At 41.5% G+C, this 14,711-nt stretch overlaps 1 non-coding gene and 1 pseudogene across 1 annotated transcript; one reads left to right on the top strand and one right to left on the bottom strand.

Annotated features, from left to right (window-relative positions):
* The first annotated feature begins 6,975 nt into the window (after window positions 1–6,975).
* Window positions 6,976–7,105, top strand: LOC126002486 (small nucleolar RNA SNORA22). The gene has a single exon (XR_007493181.1). It is a non-coding gene; the product is annotated as a small nucleolar RNA SNORA22 (small nucleolar RNA).
* Window positions 7,106–11,859: 4,754 nt separating this feature from the next.
* LOC126002292 (uncharacterized) lies at window positions 11,860–11,955 on the bottom strand (annotated as a pseudogene).
* Window positions 11,956–14,711: the final 2,756 nt, after the last annotated feature.

Below are 14,711 nucleotides of genomic sequence, written 5' to 3'. Positions count from 1 at the left end.
TTGAGGGACAAAGTAATTGTACATGGATTCTGTTTTATTTATCTTAACTTTCTTTGGCTGAAAGTTCAAAGTTAAGATATCAGCAAGGGGACTTCTTCTGAGAATTATGTTATGGCTGATTGTCCTTTCACTGTAACTTTACCTTGTCCTCTTTCTTTGCATCTTTTGTTCTCATAATTCAAAATAAAAAAATTAAAAAAGAAAAAAAATAAGAGGAAGAAAGGAAAGAAAGAAGAAAGAAAGAAAGAAAGAAAGAAAGAAAGAAAGAAAGAAAGAAAGAAAGAAAGAAAGAAAGAAAGAAAGAAAGAAAGAAAGAAAGAAAGAGAGAGAGAGAAAGAAAGAGAGAAAGAAAGAGAGAAAGAAAGAAAAATAAAAAAATTTCGAGTCATGTCTCTGTGTTTAAATTTGTATGATTTCACATGTGTAAATCAATTATTGAATTGTATGCCTTAAATTTAGTGATGCATATAAACTGTTTCTCAGTAAAAGTGGAAAAGTTTAAAAAACAACAAACCACTAAGATGGGGCTAAATAGAGAGTATAGTGACTTTGAACATGACTGATCTGGGTTTCATCTTTGGTATTTCATATGGTCCCCTGAGTGATACCCGATTTTTACCAGGTAGAGACCCAAAATAAACAAACAATATAAATAAATACTTACACAATTTCCTTCAAAAGTTCTTACAAAGTTCTTCTCCAATACCAATTTAAAAAGGGCCATTGACTCTCTCTGCTCCTACTTATAATTAAGCTAAAATAATTCCTCCCATGGTCTGGAAAATGACTCAAACAAAGCTCATACTTTCCATACAAAAGACTTAAATTCAATCTCAGTCTCCTTGAACACTGCTGGGAGCAATAGAATCTAGAACAGATCCTGAGCACCACCCAGTATGACGCACAAAACAACAAAACATACCCACACCCACTGCCCCTTAAAACAAAGAAAATATTTTCTCCCAGTTTTCTGTATGCTTTTATTTATGGGTAGTAATTGGGAACTATTTCTCATTCTGTGCTTGAGAATTACTGCTAGAGGTACTCAGAAGATCATGAGGTGTTGGGATGGATCCTGATTGGCCACATGCAAAGGAAGTACTTTAATCCTTGTAGTATTTATCTGGCCCTGCTGCATGCTTTTAAATTTTATTGATGGTAAAAAATGCTTTTAAATTTGATAGATGGCAATTGTTTCAGTTTTATCTTACTTGATTTTTGTCTAGCTTTACTGCACTCTATCTTCTTTGAGCCTCTCCTGCCCTCATTTATAACTTCCTTTTCACTTCATTTCTCACATAGACGTAAGCTCTGCCCTGGTCCACTTCCTTGCTGGTTCTCTCTTGGCAGCACCCTGCATCCTGGATTCTGTGTTCACCTTCTCTGAGAATATTCCTAGCCTCTCTCCTAAGCTCAGGCTTCAATGGGCTCCCCCAAAGCCTTCTCAAGGGCCAGAGCAATAGTACAGTATGTAGGTGCTTTACACATGGCTAACCTGGCTTAAACACCAGCACCTCAGGTGGACCCTCAAGTACCCCTAGGAGTGATCCCTGAGTGCAGATCCAGGAGTAAGCCCTGAGCATTACTGGGTGTGGCTCAAAAACCAAAACAAACCAAGTCTCCTCAAGATTCCATACATACCATCCACTAGCAAGGAGACCATCTGACTGGTAGAATGTGTACTCTCTGTCCCATGCTCCTCACAAGACCTGCATGTTCCCAATGTGCCTGTACAATCTGTGCTCTCCCCTCCTGTACAGGAAGCATTCCTGCTCCTCTGCAGCTCATGACAGTGGGCAGGAGCACTCCCTAGCCATGGGTGGTTTGAGTTAGGGTTCCCACAACATCATTTGCTACTTGTATTGCTCAAGTTATCTACCAGGTCTCTATTAAGTGAGGATGAGAAGCACCCTTGGCACAAAATTGTCATGCTCATTAAATGAGTTTATGTAAATAAAGTACTAAATGGACAAAACACTGTGGTTACTTGCAACTACTTCTACTATTCTACTACATCTTCCTCTTCCTACTACTACCACCGCCATTATCACTACTGCTACATTATATATGCAACTGCTTCTACCACCATCACTACTGCTACTACTATTACAACCACCACTACTGCTAGTATTATTCTTCATTACTATCATAACAAGTACTATTATTACTACTCTAACCACCCTACCATTACCATCACCTGTACCACCACTGTTGCTACTACTACTATAAACTCTAATTACCACCACCACTATTTGACCTACAAGTACTAGAACTACTCCCACTATTAATATTCCCACAATTACTTAATTACCACCATGCTATCACTATTTCTACCAGCTGTGAAGTCTTAGCAGAAGGGACTTCATTTTGTCAACATAAAGCTAAGTTTCCATTTAAAGCTAATAAGGCTAAGTTCCATGTAAGGACTAAGTTTCTATCATAGCAATAATTATGTAGACTCCAAAGCCCTATAAATCACAATGTAACACCCTAGATATTTAGCCATAAAAGGACATGTTGAAACAACCTAGAATCACCCTAGATGACAGCCAATCACCTTAAAGGTCAAGACTTCCTGCTTATATCTCTGGGCAGGGTCACCTCCTGCAAAACATGGTCCTGATTAATCAGTTTGTAGTTTGTTGATAGAGAGAATAGATCTTTACTTTTTCTTTTCTTTTCTTTTCTTTTCTTTTTTTTTTTTTTTTTTTTTTTTTTTTTTGGTTTTGGACCACATCGGTGGCTCTCAGGGGTTACTCATGGCTCTGTACTCAGACTCAGAAATCGTTTCTGGAAGGCTTGGGGAAACATATGGGATGTGGGGAATCAAACCCAGGTCTGTCTTAGTTTGGCCACATGCAAGGCAAAAGCCCTATCACTATGCTATTGCTCCAAACCCTGCTTTGCTTTCTTTCAATTGTGTGGTCTTCTTGTTCAACTTTGGACCCTAACATTTGGAGGCTCTTCTGGGATTGAAGACAAAGATCAGGTCACCAACATAGCTACCAAGGTCTCACAGATTACTCTCAGATCACCTTGAGGTAAATGAAGGCCTAAGGGGAGCAGAGCTCCAGGTGTGGCTAGAGGGGGAGAAAATGGGTGCAGAATCACTCCCCAAACACACACACACACACACATGCTGGAAGTAGTGCAGGATGCCCCACTCCTCCCTAGAATCATGGCAGGTGGTCATGGGATTTAACGGGAATGGAGCTCCTGCTGCAGCTCAATGAGAAAACTGGACGCAGATTCACCCCGGGGCTGGAGGCAGTATGAAGACGTCCAACTCCTCTCTAGGGTCGTGGCAGGATACATGTGGTTTGCAGCAGGAGCTGCAAGATTTGGAAGGGACACAGGTGATGGTGTCCATACATCCCCTCATCTGTTTTGGGTATCTGGTATGTTGTCATTTTCTCTCTGTCTTTTGTGTTGTCTGGGTCAGGATTAAGAGTCGGGGGAAAGTTGGAGACTGTTTGGCATAACTAAAAGCCCTTTTTGCTAAAATCAAAATGGAGTCTCTGAAAGTCTGAGCAAAAATGCCTACGTGACAATTAGCAGGAGCTGCCAGCCTGAGCAGCTAGCAGATGTGGCCTTTGCCCTTGGACCTAAAGAAAAGGGGAGTTACTGCATACCACAGACACCAAGATGTTCCCATAAATATAGAGGCTGGTGAACCTAGGCAGAGATTAGATCTTATACTTTGTTGCTCTAACACAATGTGGGCCTCATGATTGATGAATGCCAGCCTCATGATGTATAACCTTGTTAATTTTGAAAAATACAAGATGTGCCTATGGAAAGTTACAGTTATTCCAAGAATGCCTTGCCCCCTTTCTCTTTGTTTGGCCTGACTATATAAGGCCTACCCCTCCCCATAATAAACGGACTCTTGATCGGAACCTTTCATCTTGAGTCTCTTTATTTCCCAGCCCCTCTTCTCTTTCAGGCCGGAATCCTCTTCGTGACTCGTGAATAACTGTTGTGGTCTCCAGCCTCTCCCGCGGGTCGGGTTTCTGGGGGCCGCAGAGTGGCACCCGACACATGGCACGAAGCACGGATCACCCGGTCGAACAGCAAAGGCTCGAGTCCAGAGCCTGCTCGTAAGACATCGGTAAGACCCTATAAAGGGCAGGGTGCAGGGAGGTTACCTAACAGTGATCACTATCACCGCCATTCATTCATCCCAGGAAAAATGGGGACTACTTTATCTAAAGAGGAGGCTTTCATAAAGATCTTAAGAAAGCTCTGGGTGAAAGAAAAATTAAAGTTAAGAAAAGGACTTAATTAAGTTTTTTATATGTGTTCATGATATCTGTCCTTGGTTTGTGGTCACAAGACCACGTATAGTGTCTAGTACTTGGAAACAAATAAGTGATGAATTAGGGCAATATTACAGTAAATATGGTAAGGAACAATATAAAAAGGTTATGCAGTTTTATTGGTTCATCCTTAGTAAAATTGTTACTGGTGCAGAGTTAGATCCAATTGGGGAAAGCCCCCTTAAGAAAGAAATTATTGAAAAAGCCGAGGCCAGCATAGAAATGGCCTCCCGCAGCCAGTCCCGGGCCAGTAGCGCCCCTCCTAAATCTGACAGCCTCATAGATTTGGAACCTTCCAAAGGCTTTTATCCCGCTGTGGCCACCGCTCCCCCTCTTAAAGCTATAGAAAAGGAACTATTTGGCCAAATTGAAGATCTTAAACAAATTTTAAGCCTTCAAGAACAGGTTGCTTCTCTTAATTCACAAGTTTCTGCCCTTCAGGCTTTCCCCCGCCCTCCTGAATCTAAAGTTGTCTGTCCTCTGCCCACCCGATCCCAAGGCCAGGCCCCCCTCTTAAGAATTCAGAGGGACAGGCTGATGAGGGTGAGGCTGAGTGCCATAAGACAGAAACTGCTGCAGCACCTAAAAATAATACTAAGGGCCCAGTGAGCAGGATAATTACAAAGTATCAGCTGCTAAGCCATAAAACCTTGCGATATCTGCACTTTGCTGTTAAAACTTCTGGGCCTAATGCGCCCTTTACTCAGTACATTTTGCTTGGGCCAGCCCTGAGCCCATCTTTCAGCCTCTTTCCTGCTGGCCTCAGGGAACAGCCAGCTCAGGCTCTGCCACTCCCACTTTAAGCCTTCCAATTCACCTTGAAATACCCCAATCTTTGTTATTCAAAAGAAATCTGGAAAGTGGCATCTCTTGCATAGTCTCAAAGCAATTAATAAAACCATGATCCCCTCTCAAAGCAATTAATAAAACCATGATCCCCATGGATGCTTTTCCAACCCGGACTCCCCTCCTCGGTTGACATTCCCTCTAATTCCAATAAATTAGTAACTGATCTTAAAAGATTGCTTTTTTTGTCTCTCTATAGCATTACACCCTGCTGACTGTAAACGATTTGCCTTTAGCTTCCCTGCTGTTAACTGTGCTGGCCCCTCCCGGCATTATCAGTGGAAGGCTCTGCTTCACCTTGTCAGCCCTACACTTTGTCAAATATGTGTAACACAGGTAATAAATTTTGTAAAAAGAAAATATTTTGAAAATAAACCTAATTATCTTATTCAACCTTACAATAAGACAGCATATTAGGGGCCGGGCAGTGATGCTAAAGGTAAGGTGTCTGCCTTGCCTGCGTTAGCCTTGGATGGACCGCGGTTCGATCCCCTGGTGTCCCATATGGTCCCCCAAGCCAGGAGCGACTTCTGAGCGCATAGCCAGGAGTAACCCCTGAGCATCACCGGGTGTGGCCCAAAAACCAAAAAAAAAAAAAGCATATTAATTAGCTGATGCAAAATACAAATAATTGGCCTTTGGCATGTGCCTCCTTTAAGGAAAAAATTGATATTCATTATCCAGCAAATAAGTTTATACAGTTTTTCAAAAGATGCATGTGAAGAGAAAAAAAAGTCGCAAGCCACTGACAACAAGGTACACCCTACCTTCTGGTCTTAAAAGTTCTTGTTTTGAATAATATCAAATAATATCAAATAATATCAAAACCACAGGTCAGCACGAACAAAAAGATAAAGTCCTGGCCCCGCTCAAAGGAGAGGCCATATACCCCCAACTCACTCAAGGTCTATTTTTCTTTAAGATCCCGATAAGCTAGCCAACCCCCCATACCTTAGGGTAGGAATGCAGCCCTAAAATGTTTTTCTAAGATAAAGACCACAGTTGGTAAAATTATGAGGTTTTAAAAGTGTTCAAAAATGTTATAATAAGCCCTTTAATCTATGCAGAGGTAGTGTATATGTGGCATATTCTATACCTGTATTTGAGACAGTAAGTTTCTGTGTAGTCAAAATGCAGACAAAAATTTTGGAGAAAAAATATCACTTCTCTCTTCAAGTTGGTAAAATTTGGCTTAAGTTCAGCAGAAATAGTGCTAGGCTGTGTGTGTCTTAGTGGTTACAAGTTTGATTGCTCTGCTAAATATGGCAGAGAGTGGCAGGGGTAGAATTAAAAAGATTCAGGAACTGTTTATGTGAAATATATAGTAAGAATTATTGTCAGAATTTTGTTGCGTCTCATAAGAGGCCTCAAATAATTATGAAGTTTGTGAATTAAATTATGCGGCATAAGTGTGCCTTTTCTAAAAGCATTTGTGTAATTAAGTTTTGTGCATTGGGTGTTGTAAAGTAATTATTAAAACATTGGAAATTAGAAAACCTTCTAAATTCAGGTCTGTAAAGGTTAAAAAATTCTCTAGGGAGAAAAAGCAACAGGGAGATAAGAGCAATAAACTCCCTTTGTTCATGCCTCTCAGAAATTTTAGAGCAAGGTCATAATTCTGTCACTTGTAATAACACATTATTGGTAAAAGAAAAACCTTTTGGTGTTTTAAAATTTAAACGGACACACAAGTATTAAAATTTGAGTTTTTTATATTTCTATTAGAAAATTTATTTTGATATTTAAGGTATTTAAAAAATTATGTGAAAAATGATGTGGTTAGCCTTTTTAAATAATATAGTTAATTTTATTGCACAGTAAACACCCAGGTGTGCTTTCTAGTACACTTGGTTTTAATTTTGTGCTACAGCAATGATTGTTCTTTACCTCTGCATTGAAAGATCTATCCTTTTAAGTGTATTCAGAAAGTCAGCACATTATACAAATCTGTATATTTGTGTCAAAGTGAAAAAATCTAGTATTAATGAAAAATATATATATATTTAATTTTATGAGTAATATTATAAAAGTAAATTTTATAGGCAGGTTAACAAGTATCAAATATAATTTTGGTCTTAAGCTCTAGGTGTGGAAATGCATCAGATGTCTTTAACTATATTTTATAATAATCTAAACATTTTGTTAATTTGGTATAAAATATTTTTTACAAATTATTCACTTAAAGTCTTCAAAGTAAGAACAGTTGTTTGTTTTATAAAGTCAGTTTTTCATACCTTTAATAATCATAGTTCATGCTATTGTGTTTAATCATAAAAATTTTAACACTTTATTGCAGCTCTCATACTGTTCTACTGTGAAACTAATTTGAAGGAAACCCGTTCATTTACAGCAGATATCATACTTCAAAGTGGAAACTCTGTCTACAGTGCTCATTAACCATTTTACTTAAAAAATTTTTAACTGCTTACTAATCATTTTGCTTAATATTTTAAACTTCAAATTAGAATTGTTTTAAAAATGTTTTGTGCTAAATCTAAACCTTAAAACTTTTATTTTTGGGGCCGGGCGGTGGCGCTAAAGGTAAGGTGCCTGCCTTGCCTGCGCTAGCCTCGGACGGACCGCGGTTCGATCCCCCGGCGTCCCATATGGTCCCCCAAGCCAGGAGCGACTTCTGAGCGCATAGCCAGGAGTAACCCCTGAGCGTCACCGGGTGTGGCCCAAAAACCAAAAAAAAAAAAAAAAAAACTTTTATTTTCAGCAAAGTTCCACTCCATCTACATTAAGTACTTCAAAAAACAAAGTTTTTCTGCAAAAAAAATTTTTTCTTACAAACATGCTGGCTAAATATTTAAAAGCACTTGTCAATTTTTCTAATGCAAGTTTTGGATCAATCCTTTTGTCTGTTTATGTGTGTGTTGTGATGTATGAAAGTGGCCACTAGTATACAATGTTGTGTTTAATGTTGTTTTGTTTTGTCTGTTTATTTGTTATCTCTACATTTTATCATAAATACAATTTTCAAAGCCTTATCCATTTTTAAGATTTCAATTAATTTTTTCAAGTCTGGTCACTTAGCAGCTGACAGTCTGTGGCATCTTGCAATTAAAAATCATGTGTTAAAAATTATGTATTAAGCTGGTTTTATCCTTCTAAGAACATGGCAGGGGATGTGGGGGATGGTAAACCCAAGATTTCTCAATGGTCATCGGGGATAAATTTTCCCTGGAGAATTTCTGGACTTTGCAGTCATCCAGCTTTCCTGCTATGTGTAAGTTAAGGCCAAAAGAATACGGATATGTGGCTAGAGAAAGCTGCATCAAGCTTTAAGATAATAACTAAGAAGTTTAAGAAAAATAATTTAGATTCAGTTTAAAAGTTTTTTAAAAAATTGGCAATTATTAATTATAAATTTTTTTAAATGCTGAAGTCTGACAGAGGACCTCCGCAGCCTCCTGCAGTCCTGTCTTCATCCACCTCAAAAAAGCCTGTCACCCCTCCTGCCACCTCTGTGTTACCCACCCACTGTTCCAGTCCTTCAGCCCACCATTCCTGTCAGACCTGAATCAGATTTATTGCCTCGTAAGGATACCTCCCTTGCCCTTTCCAGGTGCAAAAGAAAACTTGTAACTGCACTCACTCTTGCCTTGGTGTTAGGCTTAGGTGTTGCTGGTGCAGGTACAGGCATTTATTCCCTCAGCCGCACTGAAGAGTCTATAGGCTTCCTAACCACCACTGCTGTTAAAGATATAGAGGAGCTTAAGCGAGGCCTAGATTATCTACAACAAACTGTTGGTTACTTAGCTGAAATGGTACTGCAAAACCGTCGAGGCCTTGATCTTGCTTTGTTAAAAGACAGGGGGGGGGGGTGCCGCCTTAAAGGAAGAATGTTGCTTCTTTAAGGATAAATTAGGCCTTGATAGGGATAGCATCAAAAAGGTTGAAAAAAGTCTAAGCTGAAACCAAGAAAACCTTAGACAGGGAGGAAAGCTGGTACAAAAATTGGTTTTCAGCTTCCCCCTGGATATCTACTCTGCTGCCCACGCTGCTTGGCCCATTCATTGGGTTCATGCTGTTTGTTTCTTTTGGTCCATGGGCATTTCGCCGTCTAACTGGCTTTATAAAAACCCAGATTGATGAGGCTACCAAAAAATCTGTGGGCGTTCATTATCAACAGATCCAGCCTCACGAACACCCGGTGACTGAAGTCTCAGAGGGCGAAACAGGCACCCCTGAAGCACTGGACTTAGAGGAGTTAGAACAGCTTGCCAAGTGCAAAATATCCCTCCTCTCACGGCATGGAAATTCCTAGGACGGGCTTAGCTTGATGTCAGTTGTCAGAAGCACGCCCCATTCTTAAAATCTGCATTGGCTCTTAAAGGGGTAGGGCGACCTAGCCTATATGCACTCATGCAAGAATTTCTTGCATGCTCCCCGAGCCATAGCCTTACTTTGGGGTGCTGACACTGAGAGTACATCAGGTAGCCTAAGACAGGGTTTCCACCCATCTTTGAAATAAATAAAAATGGGGGAATTTGTTGGAGACTGTTTGGCATAACTAAAGCCCTTTATACTAAAATCAAAATGGAGTCTCTGAAAGTCTGAGCAAAAGTGCCTACGTGACAATTAGCAGAAGCTGCCAGCCTGAGCAGCTAGCAGGATATGGCCTTTGCCCTTGGACCTAAAGAAAAGGGGAGTCACTGCATACCTCAGAGCTAGGGGAGTCGACCACAGGCACCAAGATTTTCCCATAAAGATAAAGGCTGGTGGGCCTGGGCAGAGATTAGATCTTATACTTTGTTGCTCTAACACAATGTGGGCCTCATGATTGATGAATGCCAGCCTCATGATGTATAACCTTGTTAATTTTGAAAAAAACAAGATGTTCCTATGGAAAGTTACAGTTATTCCAAGAATGTCTTGCCCCCTTTCTCTTTGTTTGGCCTGACTATATAAGGCCTACACCTCCCCATAATAAACTGACTCTTGATCGGAACCTTTCATCTTGAGTCTCTTTATTTCCCAGCCCCTCTTCTCTTTCAGGCCGGAATCCTCTTCGTGACTCGTGAATAACTGTTGTGGTCTCCAGCCTCTCCCGTGGGTCGGGGTTTCTGGGGGCCGCAGGGAATGCTAAGGAAAGTGCCACATCCTTTGGGTTGGTGGAATTTTATTTGAGTTCAGCAAAATTTTGTGCTGTGCTTTTGTGCTTGTGGTTGAGTATTGTGTCTGTCTTTGTTGACTAGTTTAATCTGTAAGTCTGGTACCAAGCAGGAACAGAGTGGGAGGGTCAGAAAACACAAGAAAGTCTCAACCAGCCAACAAGGGCCTTATAGCATTCATATTTTTTAACCCTCAGTTGCCCTCCAGTCAATCTTATGTGTGAACAGAGAAACATCAGTGGAGCTTATCTGCATGTGTATGGAGCAAGCAGGAAGGAGGGAGACAAAATGAAGGGAGAAAGTCCTAGGGAGTCAGGGAGGGGGGTTTGATCTTCAATCTACCTCTCCATGAGATCCAAGTCTCAAGGGAAAAGCACAAGACTACACTTCTCTCCTCTTTGCATGCTGCAGGTCTGTGTGTCCATCCTTGGGAATACAGACAGTGAGAGGACATCAATGGAGCCATTCTGGGCTGGATGAAATAAGCAGCAGCCAGGGACCAGGGGTGGAGGCACAAGCTTAGTCCCTTCCAAATGGTGGGAGTTAGCTGGAGAAGAGCAGGAGAGAAAACAAACAATGATGAGATCAGTGAAGGGGTGCTCTGGATGGTAGAAAGAACTATTAAGACATTGGGCATTGGGAGACTTTGAAAATTCAGGCCTGAAGGAGGTAAAGTCATTCAGAGAAGAGGCTAAGGAAGCCCAAGGTCTAGCTCTCTGTTTTATCACCCACACTCAGGAATTTCTCAGCTTTGGGCATTTATTTAGTCTTTGTTAAGGAGTCATCTGTATATAACAGACTATCAGAAAAGTGAAAATTTTGACTTTTTAAAACTCACGTCAAATGGATTTTAAAAGGCAGCTTTAATTTTTAGTGGTTTCTCCCCCTTTCAATGGTTTTTCAACTTTTAAGTGAAGAGGAACAGCCTTTTTTTTTTGGTTTTTGGGTCACACCCGGCAGTGCTCAGGGGCCACTCCTGGCTCCATGCTCAGAAATTACTCCTGGCAGGCATAGGGGACCATATGGGACACTGGGATTTGAACGGATGAACTTCTGCATGAAAGGCAAATGCCTTACCTCCATGCTATCTCTCCAGCTCCAGGAACAGCCTTTTTAACTTTAGTAGTTTCTATAAAGAATTTGGTGGTTGGGGCCGGAGAGGTGGCACTAGAGGTAAGGTGTCTGCCTTGCAAGCGCTAGCCAAGGAAAGACCACTGTTCGATCCCCCAGCGTCCCATATGGTCCCCCCAAGCCAGGGGCGATTTTTGAGCGCTTAGCCAGGAGTAACCGCTGAGCATCAAACGGGTGTGGCCCAAAAAAAAAAAAAAGAATTTGGTGGTTTATTTATTTGTGGGGGGGAGGGGATGAGGGGTTGGATCACACCTGCAGGCACTCATGGTTTACTCCTAGCTTTGCACTCAGAAATCACTCCTGGCTGGCACGGGGGACCATATGGGGTGCTGGGATTCGAACCACTGTCCGTCCTGGGTTGGCTGCATGCAAGGCAAATGCCCTACCGCTGTGCAATCTCTCTGGCCCCTCGGTGGTTAATATTTTTTGTTGTTGTTGTTGTTGTTAAAAATATGGAACGCTTCATGAATTTGCATTCACAGGGGCCATGCTAATCTTCTCTGTATTGTTCCAATTTTATATATGTGCTCCCGAAGAGAGCATTCGGTGGTTAATTTTAAAAAATTATTGGGCCCGGAGAGATAGCACAGCGGTGTTCGCCTTGCAAGCAGCCGATCCAGGACCAAAGGTGGTTGGTTCGAATCCCGGTGTCCCATATGGTCCCCTGTGCCTGCCAGGAGCTATTTCTGAGCAGACAGTCAGGAGTAACCCCTGAGCACCGCCGGGTGTGACCCAAAAACCAAAAAAAAAAAAAAAAAAGTTATTGTGATAGGTTTTTTTAAGACTATACTGTTAATTAATATGCCCAATCTATGGGAATGCATGATATTGCTATGGTATTGTTAAAGTAACATGATTTTTGTTTGTTTGCTTTTGTTTGGGGGCCACACCCAGTGACGCTCAGGGGTTACTCCTGGCTTTGAGCTCAGAAATCGCTCCTGGCTTGAGGGACCATATGGGGCACTGGGGGATCGAACCTAGTTCTGTCCTAGGCTAGCTCGGGCAAGGCAGACGCCTTACTGTTTGAGCCACCTCTCTGGCTCCTAAGTAACACAATTTTTTTTTGTTTTGGGGCCACACCTGGCAGCACTCAAGGGCAATTCCTGGCTCTGCACTTAGAAATCATCCCTGGCAGGCTCATGGAATCATAGAAGATACCAGGAATCCCAGTTCCGTCCTGGATCTGCCACGTGCAAGGCAAATACCCCATCACTGTGCTACTGCTCCAGCTCCAAAGTAACACAATTTTATGTCCATTTTGTCACCAGGTATCAAACTTAATATTGGCCTTACAATAATTTTGTAAAGTGTGAAAATATCAATAGGTCATGATAATTTAGTAAATGTTATCTAAATATAATGGTACTTGATTGTCAATATCCAAAAGATGTGAAATCTATAGAACTGATTTAAATGACTTTAATAAGTATCATGAAGGACAAATTGGTCCTGTTAGGTGTAAGCATGTCTAGCAATTTTTTTCCAAATTGAAAAAGGGCAGTTTCAAGTTTTCTTTTTAGAGCTGCAGTGCTAGATTAGAAAGAAAATACAGGAAAAGGCACAGAAATAATAAAACGGAGCACAGAATTAAGAATGGCCTGTCCAGTGCTACAAGCTGGTGCATGCAGAAGTAGGACCACCAGTCTGAGGAAGAAGAGAGAAGAGAAAGTTAGAGAAAGGAGCGTAGATGTGTGTTTTATGCAAGAAAGATAATGTATAGAGTTATGAATGTTAGAAAAAGGAAAGGGAATTTGGTGAAAGTGTGACCAATTTGGTTGCAAATTGAAATGAAGGAAGGTAACAGAATGAATGTAAAAAAAATATGCAGAAAGTTTGAGGATGTGTATTAAAAAAAAGATACTTTATGTTAAAACTATTAGTATGTCTCCAAATTAGAAATGATCTAATGCATTTATATAGAAAAGTATGGAAAAGGAGCTTAGATGCTCTAAATTCATGTTACAGCACTCTTAGAAAATTGGACTGTCGAATAACAGCCCTGGATGGGGCTGGTTGATGGTGGGTGGTGAGAGGGGCCATTCTCTGCTGGCCCAGGCCACTTATCTGCAATCCCCTTCAGCCGGTGGGTCTGAGGGTTTAAGGTGGCAGCAAGGAAGACTCACATCAGTCAGGTTTCAGGACACATCAGTTTTATTCAAGGCCCTGGCCAACATGTCTGGCCTATCATAATCTTTCAAGCCAGATTCATAATCAGCCCTGCAATCAACCTCTTTCAGCCATCTCTCTTCCTGCTGCTTCCCTCTCCATCTCCCCTTACATCCTCTCCCTGCCCATCTAATCCTATTGATACCTCCCAAAGACCCTTCCCAACATTGGGCAGGTCTTAATATCAGGTAAGGTTACAAAGGAAGAATGGGGGATGAGGGTAACATCAGACCTTTAAAAATGACAGGAAACCAAGATTTTCCAAATGGCATTTAACATTTATATGCATAATGGTTGTTTTCTGTGTTCTGTAAATTTTGGGGTTTTTTTGGGGGGGGCTCACACCTGGCAGTGTTCAGAGGTTACTCCTGGCTCTGTTCAGAAATCACTCCTGGCAGGCTCAGGACGACCTGCGTACTGGACAGGGCTTTCTGCATTGCCCTTTAACTGTGAGTTGAAATTAGACGCCACTCCGCACCACCCAGACTTCAATGTAGGATATACAGATTCCAGGACCTTCAATATAGAAACATGAGACCAACTACAGAGACTGTGAAAAATATAACTGTATGAGCAATGTAAACATTTTATGGGATTATTATGTTACTGACCCTACCCTGATCGGTGATTGTGCCCTACCCTAGGGAGTGACCTGGCATTCTGCCTTCACCCTAGGGTGGTACCTGATTCTGCTTCCACCGTTGGGTGGTATCTGATCTCACCATTGGGTGGTACCTGATTCTAAGGGATAAAAACAAGGGTCTGTGGAAGGCGAGGAATTTTTGGCTGGAACTGATTCTGAGGCTTTGGACTTCAGTCTTGTCCACCAAATAAAGCTAATATTTCCACAAACCTGACTGTCTGTGAGCCGTTTACCCGCCGCTTCACCTCAGAACCGCCGGCTGAACAGGGTGGCAGACACGTGCTCCGAGCTGGAGGGAAAAGACCTCATTCTCCATCCCTCCATCAGTCAACCTCTTCAGGGGCTGACTTGCAACATAATGGCGCCTGAACAGGCTGAACCTGGACCCTCAATAACTGTAAGTGAAGTACTTCATTGGAAATTTCCTCTGCTGACCATTAAGTGGTTTCTGTGGTTAGTCATGTGAATTCTGCCACCTTTTTGCTTACA

This window comes from Suncus etruscus, chromosome 2, assembly GCF_024139225.1.
Source record: "Suncus etruscus isolate mSunEtr1 chromosome 2, mSunEtr1.pri.cur, whole genome shotgun sequence".
Taxonomy (NCBI): domain Eukaryota; kingdom Metazoa; phylum Chordata; class Mammalia; order Eulipotyphla; family Soricidae; genus Suncus; species Suncus etruscus.
Note: the sequence above shows the minus strand (reverse complement) of the source record. Positions and strands in the feature narration are given on the sequence as shown.